The sequence below is a fragment of the Ischnura elegans genome, chromosome 5 (assembly GCF_921293095.1).
Source record: "Ischnura elegans chromosome 5, ioIscEleg1.1, whole genome shotgun sequence".
Taxonomy (NCBI): Eukaryota; Metazoa; Arthropoda; class Insecta; order Odonata; family Coenagrionidae; genus Ischnura; species Ischnura elegans.
Window position 1 is genome coordinate 27,110,377 of NC_060250.1, and position 13,079 is coordinate 27,123,455.

The following is a 13,079-nucleotide window of genomic DNA, read 5'->3' on the forward strand; positions in this document are numbered from 1 at the left end:
CATCTAGATAATACCCTGCGAGCCACCTCAAGGGTGTTTGCCAGGAGGTCATTAATCATCAATATGCAGCATGCAATACGACCGCTACATGCACACCGCACGGTCATAGATATATTACGCATGTGAGCAAAATATACAGGCATATTCATGCAAAGACAAAATTTGCCAATGGTTGCGGTGAATTCTTCTCGGGTTTCCATCCGGGTGAGCTCCATATCCATCGCTGCCGACGTTTCGATAGAATCCTTTTCTATCGTCATCAGGGCCGATGATGCCAGTAGGAAAGTGCCAGGTTTATATATCCTCGGTCGTTATGTTGGGTCGTTCTGATTGGCGGAGAAAGAGTGCGCTTTTCCCGCCACTTTCAAAATCGGGTTCCATGCCTTACTTAAGTTGAAATCCTCGTCTCTGTTGAAGTTTTTATTTTTTTATTTATTTTTTATTTTATTCCCAAACCTCCGATTACAGCTCTCGTAGGCCATTTTAAATCGGGGTATTCAACAAATTCAACAATGAAACGTACACGAACAACCATGCCCTGGATAAGGGGAACTTACCCAGGCGGGACTCGAATCCGCGACCTCATGTTTGGCAGGCGAGGACTTTACCCCGCCGCCACCGAGGTCGGCAAAGTCGTCGGCAAAGTTTTCTTGGAGAGTCGTATTTCAATTGCCTCCTTGGTGAGACGATCCCAGTAACCGCTGGAGTGGCAGAGCATTTTGGTGTTTTCCCAGCGAATCGCGTGGTCGATATTGATGGATTGATGGCAACATACGGACAGTGCATCTGCCTCACAAAAAACTAAGACAAGTCTTAGTCCGTGCCAAAGACCCGGCAGGACTGAAATTGCCTGGTGTCTACAGCATACCATGCGAGTGTGGTGAGGAGTATATCGGTGAAACGGGAAGAACGATCGAGACCCGAATCAAAGAGCATAAGCGTCATCTCCGGCTGTGCCAACCATCGAAATCGGCGGTTGCGGAGCACGCCATCAATCTCGACCACGCGATTCGCTGGGAAAACACCAAAATGCTCTGCCACTCCAGCGGTTACTGGGATCGTCTCACCAAGGAGGCAATTGAAATACGACTCTCCAAGAAAAACTTCAGCAGAGACGAGGGTTTCAACTTAAGTAAGGCATGGAACCCGATTTTGAAAGTGGCGGGAAAAGCGCACTCTTTCTCCGCCAATCAGAACGACCCAACATAACGACCGAGGATATATAAACCTGGCACTTTCCTACTGGCATCATCGGCCCTGATGACGATAGAAAAGGATTCTATCGAAACGTCGGCAGCGATGGATATGGAGCTCACCCGGATGGAAACCCGAGAAGAATTCACCGCCATCATACGCCGGGAAAAAGTGAAATCTTACATTTGCCAATGGTTAATTCTCGCCAATTCCTATGGCAAATCCATGCAAAGTTAAAACTATGGAAAAAAACATGATAACTTTATGCGTGCGACGTGTTATGGCTCATTTTTGCTCATCATTCAGCAATCAGAAGATCAGTTTGACGCAGTTCTCTCAGTAGCAGATACAGAAAAAATTCAAGGGGGGGGGGGGGGGAGGCTCACAGATATCTGGAGCTACATTTACTTTAATCGTAATGGAAAAAATTCAAGTCACGTACAATGTTTACGTTTTATTTTTAAGTTTTATTTAAATCGTACTAATCGTAATTTAAATCGGATTTCAATTAAATCAAGTTTTATTTAAATCGACTATATACTCTTATAAGACAATGCCATCATATGATATAAAAAGTTACAAATGTGGTTCTGCAGTGTTCGGCAATGCGGTTGGCCCCGCAAGGGAGGCACCCTCCCCTACCGCCACTGAGTTCTCCACTCTCTTCTCCTATCAGGTAGTCTTTTGGGACTTAATACAGGATGCTTAAGGAGGGATCTGCAATGCTTCTGGAGGTGGTAGGGGAGACAATATCAAGCATTTTTTGTCCGTGTACGTCGGGTCGCAAATGCTTAGTAATTGAGCGATGGAAACGCAAACATATTTGGATGTCGTATGATGTTAGGTTTTCCCGGCGTATCAGGTGTGGACAAGTTTTTCGGATTCTCCACCGGTTGATGTTTTCCATGTCTCCCGACGTTTCGCGCACCGACTTGCTGTCCATCCTGAGGGGATCTTCTGACTGCCGTTTCTCAAAATTTGACGTGTGTATATGCACCCCATCTATGGTCAGGTGTAACCTGATTGGTTTCCGCGTGTTGTGATTGTCCAAAACTCAGAGATCAAGTCGTGAAAGTGAAGGATCCCGTCGGTCTGAAGAAGTATATGAAATTCCATGAGAGTGCGGGAAGACATATTGGAGAGACCACTCGGATCATTGAAGCGAGAACGAAGGAACATCAGAAGATCCCCTGAGGATGGACAGCAAGTCACTGCTCGAAACGTAGGGAGACATGCAGAGCATCAACCGGTGGAAAACCCGTAAAACTTTTATGCATATGAATGAATTGAATGCCCCTTGAATGAATGAATGAACCCGTAAAACTTCGTCGTTACGATAGTCTTGTTAGTGTAACTGACCTCTTAGATAAACTCGGATGGGAATCTCTGTCGGACCGTAGATTGGAAAATAGACTAAACCTTTTAGATAAATTCAAGAGCAGTGTCTTTTCTGACGAAGTTAACCATATCTTGCGGACGCCAACGTACTACGGAAAATCAGATCATATAAATAAAATAAGAGAGATAGATTGCAGAACAGACAGATTCCGAATGTCATTTTTTCCACGATCTATAAGAGATTATAACGGCAGCAATAGAACTCGTAAATAGATTGCATGACTTGTAGTGTAGCCTACTAACCTATGTAAAACGTAATGCATGTTTCTGAAATTCTATTCTATATTCTATTTCTAACAGCATATAGTAGTTTAGTTTGTTATTATGTGGGACGTTTTTTGGACGGTGTGGTTTGCATGTGGGAGTCAAAATGCATGCTGCATACTGGTGATTGATCACCCCCTGCCAAACACCCGAGAGGTGGCTCGCAGGGTATTATGTAGATGTAGATGTTTATGAATGAATGAATTGAATGCCCCTTACAGTTACCATGAAAACGGTTTTTCCTTGGGTTATTAGATGGTTTTTATTGGGTTAGTTATTATTGGGTTGGGTTATTTCGGTTAGAGATGGCTCGCAGGGTATTAAGTAGACAACTTATTCAATGTATCACCTCTGAGGCCTTCCTCTACCTATCTTCGTCATACCATCGCGTCTAACGGTGTTTCTGATTGCGTTGCTACACGGAAAAAATGATTTGTTAGTGACTATCAAACAAGTATGATAGGGAGTAGTTTCGTTAAATATACTTACAATTTGATGCAGATAATTAAACACTTGATTAATTTTATCAAAATATCTTGACGAATATTATCGAACATTTCGGCATTTCATAGTTTCGTCAATTGTACGAAAACGTTTGGTAAAAATAACTGCGTAAATTCCTTACGCTTCTAGGTTTGGCAAATTTCATGGAAGTAATCATTAATTTTACGAAAATGCTTGCTCTTTTGGTATGAATTATTAATCGTAACTTTTTTCATTGTGTTGAAATAATTACTTATAATGCCTGTGAATTGAAATTCGCACAAGTGAAACAATTAAGCACAAAAATGCCACATCCAACGGATTGAGAGTCACCGTGCGCCTCACCCAGTTCTAGTTGCCCTTAAGGTGACTTGCAGGCATGATTGGTTCTTCGAGGCGTCCACCCTCTTTCTCTCCGGAGGGAGGCAATTTTCATTGGCATTGCGATGTTCACCGCCTCTTCAAATTGCACGACCGGCATCCAGTTACTCTCAGTCTTCTCAGCCAATGTCGTTCCCCTGCAAAGACGAAGCTCTCGCTCCAATGGCATTCTGATGTCGGCCAATTTATGCTCCCGTCACTCAAAATCTAAATGAGAAAAAGAAATGAGTCTTGCTTTTAGTCGAGCTGGAACAAATTGCATCCGCTGCTCTTTGATGTGGCAGGGTTCGTAAGATCCGCTGACTTCTATTTCTCGTTTGTCTCCCATTACCTGCAGTCCTTGTGATTAGCTCCTAAAAATGTCTGTTTAAAATAGAAGAAGCTTCAGTTTTTGTATGAAAAAAATTTAAAAGAGAAGCAGCTTCTCATAGGACTTTTTTGTACGAAAATTTTCACACTATACCAATTGTGAACATGCCCCAATAATGGACGTAAATTTATCTTATCGGCTTTTAAAATTTGCGGATTTAAAATCGGCTAGCTTTTAATTGAATCTAGATCTACATCTGCATAATACACTGCGAGCCTACTTTAAGTTATTTGGCACGAGGTAATCAATCACCAGCACGCAAGAGTATTCCCTCATGCACACCACACGGCCATGAAAATGTTGCACAAATTGCAAGTTGCAAAAACTGCCAGCTTTAATGGGGGCAATCTGTCTATGAAGCTAGAACATGCAAAACATGCTGTTAGAAATATTAGGATAATTCCTAAACGTGTAATAAGGAATGCATAAGTTAGTAGTCTACTTGTACACAAGTAACCCATCAGTAAGTCCTAACGCTGGCGTTAGAGTCTCTTATCGAACGTGGAAAAAACGATATGTGGCTCATGTTCAACCAGATGTTTCTCCATTATTGGAAAGATAAGTTTTCTCTTTCAATTTATTTTTTACTCATTATTTTCTCATTTACCTTGTTTAATCTCCGATTCAGGGGTAAATGAATCTATTTCCACGGATTAAATGTTTTATTTACCGAATATCTTCTCTTATGTATCACTGTGAAGTATTACATGTTATTAAAAGTTTTATTGCATATATTTGTTCGAAATTGTCACTGTTTCATATGCTTAGGGCTTTTAATGAGGATTTTGCCCCTTGGATCTTTATGTTGGATGACCTAATGATAAAAATCTCATGCGATTATTCACAGCCGCAGCTGCCAATCTGACTGCCTCAGCGAGAGCTGCGAAGTCACGTTTTATTAACTGATTAGAAGATTGGTGCGTGACAGCAGCACTGTTTACTTCTGACGGATGGAATGGAATGGGGTTTCGCTATGGACGATACTAACTGCGTGCTGCGGAAGGATTTTTAGATTTTTCCGCCGACTAAGGTAATCTCGCTTATTAATTCTCCTAATCTCTCTTATTTATATCATAAATCACGTTAACGATGACTCGCCCATCTCGTCTTCGCGTACGAGATCCAATACGTGCGTACGAAGGATTGCACTTTCACCTCGACAGGTCAATGCTGAAACCATTATGTGTCAGAAATGAAATTCATGGTCATTAGATGGAGATTAGAGTTGACTAAATTTAGTCCGTGACGGAATGCAACAATTTTAACCCTTCTTATGTTGTAACAGTTTGAGTAAAAAGTATGATTTCTTCACTTTTTTCTATCGACGTCATTGTTATGTGCTAGTGTATGGATAATATATCTTCATCGTGATAGGACCCTGCTACATCTAAATATTACCAAACATTGTTGGCGTATGTAGCTAATATTTATTTATTACTATTTCCGTTTATCCAATAATATAAATCAAAAGCGAGAGAAAATTTAAGGCTATTACACATGAAAAATATCAAATTTGCTCATATAGGCCATTCCATGAAAACAGGTAACTTTTGGAACAAAAGTTTTAAAAAAAAATTAATGCATTATGTCATGAATTTCTTCATATAACATTATATTAAGGGTATGTACTAAGAATTTAAGTCAAATATGTTCTAATATGTAGGTAACCTTGGTTCAAAGTTGCCTCTCCAACAACTGTTCAAAAAATACCACTTTCATGGAATATTGTTACCATACCAAAGCTTAAGTAAACACTATTTGTATTTGTCTGTGTTATCGTAATATCAAAATGTAGTACCAAATAAGAGTTTCTATACCCAAGTTATATTTTTAGCATTTATATAATAGTGAAGCATAGTTGTTAAAAACACAATGTTTCATTGTCCCGTACCTATCATAATGCCCCGTTCACATTACCATCTTTCTTAACCAGCGTAAGATGACGTCATAACCAACGCGCGTTCACACTTACCATGGTTAGACCCTGGCGACATCTGATGAGTGGTAAAGTAATTCCAAATGAAAAATGAATTGACAAGAGCGAATAACTTGTTGGAAGGAAAGATATAATGTGCAGGGAAAAGTTCTTGTGTTAATTGCAATGATTTAAACATATGTGCATATTATGAGCTGCTTATGAATTAAAAATTGCATTCCAGCGTCGACAATCATTGTACCTTGCTACGTAGAAGGTAATTCAAATGTGTTCGTCCAATTAATCATTTCATCCATAGTGTGGCTTGCATTCTTCTACTGCTCTATTTAATACGAATAAAAGCGAATATTAGTGATAATTAGGTTGATATCAACAACATATACTACTACTTGCCCTTGATTCGGATGTGTCGACAAATCATTGATGTAGGTGAAGAAAATCGAGGACCTAATCTTGAGACTTGAGCCTCAATTTGAGACACTTGTGATTTGGGATGGAGATACACTTTTCGCTGCATTACATTCTTAGCTATTATTGTTTTCTGACTTTGGCAATGGACATGATCCAATCTGATGCTATACCGTAAATTAAAACTCTTTTACCTCTTATTCAAATGTGGACGAATAACTTGCAGAAATGTGACGATTGTTGAAATTTAACTTATGAAATAAGAGAGAGAACGTGGTAATTTTTGCGATATGTGGTATCACCCGACGTTTCTAAATTTATTTTCTATCGTTACATCTGACTAGCCGTTAGCCTGAAACTTTATATTGATATGGGAAGAACTTTTGTTCAAGGATGAACATAAGTGATCTTTTTCAAACTGGGACAAAGAACTCTTACCAAAACATTAAAATCATTGTGACCTTCGGATTTTTATTATGGTAGTTTCGCACATTTTACTTAATTCTAGGAAAATATTAATATAGATTATTCAATCTGTCCGTAACAATACAATACGAGCTAATAGCTAATTCACTACGAACTATAAAGTATATCGCATAACTTAAATCAGGTTTAAAATCTCATACTATACAACACATTACGGAATGAATCAATAGCACTTTCCTTTGAATTAATTCTGACGAATATAATTCAACAATAACGGCCGTCTCCTCTTCGAATGCTTTATTTTCTGTTTTCTTTCCTCCTATCCCACTTCGTTGCTGCTTCGCCTTCTTCTTTTTCTAACCAGCTTTTAACCAACTTGCGTTCACACACGCATGAACTACCGCCAACCATGGTCGGAATCGCAACCACGGTTAACGGGAACTTGCGTTCACACCTCGTTTTGTAACCATGGTCGGGGCTAACCGGCGTAAAAAGGACGTAGTGTGAACGGGGCATAAAGTTGATCAATTTTTTTCAGCAATTTTCTTGGCACACGGCTACTTTAAAAATGATTTTCTAAACAGCTTTTGGATAAAACTTAACGCTTATAATGTTGTAAGAAAATTAATTAAATTTAAACATACCCTTATGTTCTATTTTTGGGTGTGTCCCGTATGTAACGTTACATCATGTATATCCTGTACCTTAGCGGGTAAATTTGTTGGACTCATTTACATTACTTATCGAAGATAACCATATAATTTATCATAAATACCAGTTTTTACACAATTAAGTGCACGCTGGATGGGATCTCCGAACCGAATTCGACCAATTTAAATGCCATCATCGGTGCAGTGAAAAGGTTTCAGAGGGAACACCTTTCTTCCGATAACCAATTCAGCATGCCTCGCAGTAGCCGTGATCGTATAGTGGTTAGTACTTTGCGTTGTGGCCGCAACAACCCAGGTTCGAATCCTGGTCACGGCAGTGTTTCATCCACTGGAACGGCATGAGGTTTTTTTTATACATTGCATTACTGTGCCGAAGGAAAAATAACCTACCCTTTTAATCTTATTATTATAAACTGTAATGTTTTACTCTGAGTTTGTTTCATAATTAAAAGGATATTTTCCCCTCATTTTTTCGATCAATTTCTCTGATGTATCCCATATTTTTTATTCGTTTGCATTTCTTTTACTCTCTTGTTCTGCTCGGATGAAGTTCCACTCATCCAATGATTAAAAACATGGCTATTGATATTGACTTTTGAAATATTCGTTACGAATAAGTAATAATATTTTAATAATAATAATATTTTTAAGTGTTGTAGTTTGAGTTTTTATCATTTAAATAATTTAAATATAGACTAGGATTTTTCTTGGTGGAATTTTTTCAATCATGATCAAAGAAAACTGAGTGGATAATTTTCCACACGGTCACCTAGGGAATGGCTATTGCCCGTTGAAACCTAGCTTGATGTAGGTTTGATTGAAGTGTGGTAAATTACGAATGTTCGTTGTACTTGTTTCTATCATCATGATAAAAATACACAAAAAAATTTCTTTACGACGTATTTATCCAGTATGAAAATAATAGCTTTATTCCGTTCTAGTGACTGTTAACGACAATTCTAGTAAATTATTGTCAATGACTAAATTTAGTCGATGACAATAATTAAAAATGTCCCAAGTCCCTCGCATGCACGGAACTACACAAGAGTAGAACAATAGAGTAAATAAATATAAGGAATATAAATATAAGAATGATGAATACCTTTGAAACGGTAATCAACTGAAGAGGGGGGAAAAATAAAAGTTTCAATGATGCAGTAACGACGAAATAAAATATTGTGGTTAAAAATAATACGAATAAAAGGGTATGCCATTTTTTCCTTCGGCATAATAATCCAATGCGAAAAAAAACCTCATGTCGTTCCAACGAATAAAATAATGCCGTGACCAGGATTCGAACCTGGGTTCTTGTGGCCACAATGTAAAGTACTAATCACTACACGATCACGGCTGCTGCGAAGTTATTTTTCGGAGGGCAGGTCTTATTCCTCCTGAAACCTTTTCAGAACATTGATGATGGACTTCAAACCAGCCGAAATTTTGGAGCTCGGATCCGGCGTGCACTGGTCCAGTGGCGTGACTATGGGGGGGATAAGGGGATGTATCCCCCCAAAGCCTCAGAGAAATCAAAAAATATTTAAAAATATTGTCTTGATTGGATAACTGCATCTGCTTTAAGTTAAATTTTAAGTGCCAAAATGATGTAAAATGCATTTTCAGGCATGCTATTTTTCAAAAATTTGCCTGAACATCTTGTTTCGTGGGGGTTTAGCCCCCACTAACCCACTCATCCCCCCCAAAGCATATTCCAGGTTACGCCACTTCACTGGTCTATATAAAAACTGGTATTTAACATTAGCCGATGGAATAAACCTCAATTAGTTTAATCCTATATTTTCACTAGTAATAATTTGATCGTATTTGAGCACTGAGCATAAACTACCACCTTACGCTCAAATTTAGATAACTCTTAAACGTTTCCTATCCACCGGTAGGTAACATAATAGTTAGTTTTCTTTCTAGGAAAAGAAAGCTTTGCCGCAACATGTAAATTGTCGAAGTATAGGTTATTTGATTAATAAGCCATCAATATTTTGAAAAATTAAATTATAAAATGAGTCCCTCGTACGTATGAAGGAAAGAGAAAGGATTTAGTTGCAGTTTGTTTTTATCGTTTGGGGATAATCGTCAAGCAAGAGGTTATCATCATCAACTTCAGCCATGAGTCAATGTGATGCATTAGGCTGTCCCAAAAAAACACTTTTTTGGAAATTCCAAAATCGTCACTCGGATTTCGATGACCCTCGGGTATACAAGGATAGGCAAAAAAAGATTTTCGAAAAAGTTTAAATAATTAGGTAGCGAGGGGCGCCTAAATACCAACACCCTTAATTTATCATACGATTTCCCAAACAATGTCAATTTAAGGGTAATCAGGGTAAGTTGTGGCCCTCTGGGCTAAACTTTCGTCGGTTTTTGCGTATCTTTCACCGTTTAGGCTTTGCGGCCCGCGTAGCCTGGCGCCAAGAGTGGCGCTAAGCGATGCGGCTCGCGCGACGCGGCGCAACTGACGGCTGAGGCGGTCCCCCTCCCCTCCCACACCCCTCCTCCTCACCTGCCGTCGCCCGCCATGTTCGCATGCTTCAGTGACTCTGTCTCTCTCTCTCAAATTCAGATTTTGAACTCCTTTCGTAGACCAAATCATGTCGGCACGTATGGTAATAATCAATCTTATCCTTATTTTGGAAAATCGTTTTAAATTTGTTAGCCTACTGAGAAAATTATTCAACAAAACCAGGTTTCAGTTGAACAAGCTCTTTCCTCGTACCCCCATTTAGCATTTACCGAAGTTGGGAAGCAATCTGCAGAAACCTGGTTTTGTTGAATAATTTTCTCAGTAGGCTAACAAATTTAAAACGATTTTCCAAAATAAGGATAAGATTGATTATTACCATACGTGCCGACATGATTTGGTCTACGAAAGGAGTTCAAAATCTGAATTTGAGAGAGAGACAGAGTCACTGAAGCATGCGAACATGGCGGGCGACGGCAGGTGAGGAGGAGGGGTGTGGGAGGGGAGGGGGACCGCCTCAGCCGTCAGTTGCGCCGCGTCGCGCGAGCCGCATCGCTTAGCGCCACTCTTGGCGCCAGGCTGCGCGGGCCGCAAAGCCTAAACGGTGAAAGATACGCAAAAACCGACGAAAGTTTAGCCCAGAGGGCCACAACTTACCCTGATTACCCTTAAATTGACATTGTTTGGGAAATCGTATGATAAATTAAGGGTGTTGGTATTTAGGCGCCCCTCGCTACCTAATTATTTAAACTTTTTCGAAAATCTTTTTTTGCCTATCCTTGTATACCCGAGGGTCATCGAAATCCGAGTGACGATTTTGGAATTTCCAAAAAAGTGTTTTTTTGGGACAGCCTAGACTGATGCATGTTAAGCGCTTTTAATATTAAAATGATGTTTGTTTCATTGAATTACAGGTCGCTTGATACTGACGTCATCGGTATCATATAACTCGTGAGTAAACAATGAGTATCACGTGCAAATATTACTGAAAGAAATGCAATAATTATTAATCATTTCAGCATACGAATTTTGTAAGAGAAAAACAAAGACCAGCTTGTGTTTGCCGGGATTGGCGATCATAAAGTGTACCAGCACCAATTTCAAGTTACACTCCATACCAGTAATCATCTTATGAATTCAGGGTCAAAAATGTGTACTACACATAAAGCATAAAGTTGACTATTTTTAGTATTTTCTTTTATCTCAAATTTGAAAATTTGGCCTCATTGTTATCTCCGTTTAAAAATAAAATAATTGAAATCAAGGCAAATGATCTGCTAAAATAGGTTTCCTTTATTATGCCTTTACAATTTTGTAATATTGACGAAATATTTTAGCCAATAATTAATTTTACACGTAAAAAAGGATATAATAAGAACGGTGAAGGTGAACGGTACGAGGCACGTCCTCAAGAGTTATTTAAGAACCGAGTGATTTTGGGAAACTCGTTTGGTTCTTAGTTTTGGCAAATATCGTGACAATCGATTAATATCATTAAAATGATATCGAACTGCCCACGAATTTAATTTTAACTGTTTACAACCCGTGTTTCCATTGCTATTTAATCATCATCAGGTACTTCTGTAGCAGTCGAAACGAGTGTTGTAAGCTGTTAAAATAAAATAAGTGGGCCGTACGATATCTTTGTTTATCATTCGATATGTTGTCCCATGATATCTCTCTGCAAAATGTTGCCTTTAGTCAATATCATTCAATCTGAACAATCGCATTCAGAAATTTATTTATTTTTTTATTAGCAGGCCACACGGCGTTGATCGGGAAAGATGGTACTCAGAATAGTGGGAATCTTGGAACTTGGATTTCATGGTCGTATAGGATTCTTAAGTTTTCTCTTTGAGTGAATCAAGAGATGTGCCTTACCGGCAATATGTCCAAGCGCAGAAGTTGTATAACGTGATGTAACAAACAGTAACTGTGAAACGACTTAAAGGACGCATCAGACGCAACCGGAAGTAGACCTACGGGGTTCCGGAATATGAAATTCACCTACGTAATAACTCTGGTTGCAATCTGAGCAGCCGTATAGAAACGAAAAGCGGGCAGACAAACAGACATCCGCTTTTCACATGTGCAGATGGATTCACTTAACTGGCAAGGTTGGGGCATACATAATGAAGCTTCTTTTACTCTCTGCTGAAATTAGGTCTATCGCACTGCTTGGGTAAGACGTACTTAATCCAGTGGCGGATCCAGGATAGGGACAAGGGGGGGGGGTCTACTAAGTAGGGGGTGACCTCCCAGCAGTATTGCGGGGGGATCGAGTTGGTGTGGTGGCTGGAGTGTTGGCTTCCCACCCGGCGGGCCCGGGTTCAAATCTCGGCAGCGGCAGAGAATTTTCATAGACTGCCCGATCCCTGCTTAAGTATTGTGTGGATGACATTTCAAGCGCAACACTCCGTCCGTCGAATGGGACATTAAGTCGTGGTCTCCTTGGCGCCTTTCATTTAGAGCAGGCTAATGGTTTCTCTCCACCCTTCCTTCCAAACCCTTCCCTCACGGCGCAAAAGACCTCAGCTGTCGGTCGCCTCCTTCAAATACCACAGGCTGTACCGCGGGTCCGAATAAAATTACCATTCTATAGAGTGTAAATCGGATATTCAAGGAGGGCTCGCTTAGACCCCTCCCATACATCCGCCACTGACGTAATCAATAGCGTACGTATATCTTGGACGCATGCATTTGAGTCGTCCTCTTCCAGGGATTGGCGGCGTGGTCGCCCCTACTCCCTCCTCATCCCCAAGTCGTCCCACTTGACTTTGCGCTTCGTGGGGATGGGACGGCGGAGCACTTGAAAAAATCCCTCGGACGCGAGAGGGAAAGAAATATGTATCTGTTCACGCCGCCGACCGAATTATTCATCCATCCGCGATGTTCCGCTTCTGAATAAGAGATCTATTCACTCGCGCGTCTTCTTCCTGTTGCTACCCCTCCGACTCCGCTATCGGATCATCTGCCTGTCAGACTTTGCCGAGGCCGATGGATATACTTGCACCCATACGCTGATAGAGAAAGATGGGAGTGGATAGGGAGAGAAAAAAATCAATCGAACGGAGA

General features: G+C 40.1%; 1 non-coding gene across 1 annotated transcript; it reads left to right on the forward strand.

The window, feature by feature from the left end:
* Nucleotides 1-7,775: 7,775 nt before the first annotated feature.
* Nucleotides 7,776-7,847, forward strand: Trnah-gug. Its single transcript has one exon. It is a non-coding gene; the product is annotated as a tRNA-His (tRNA).
* The last annotated feature ends 5,232 nt before the right edge of the window (nt 7,848-13,079 follow it).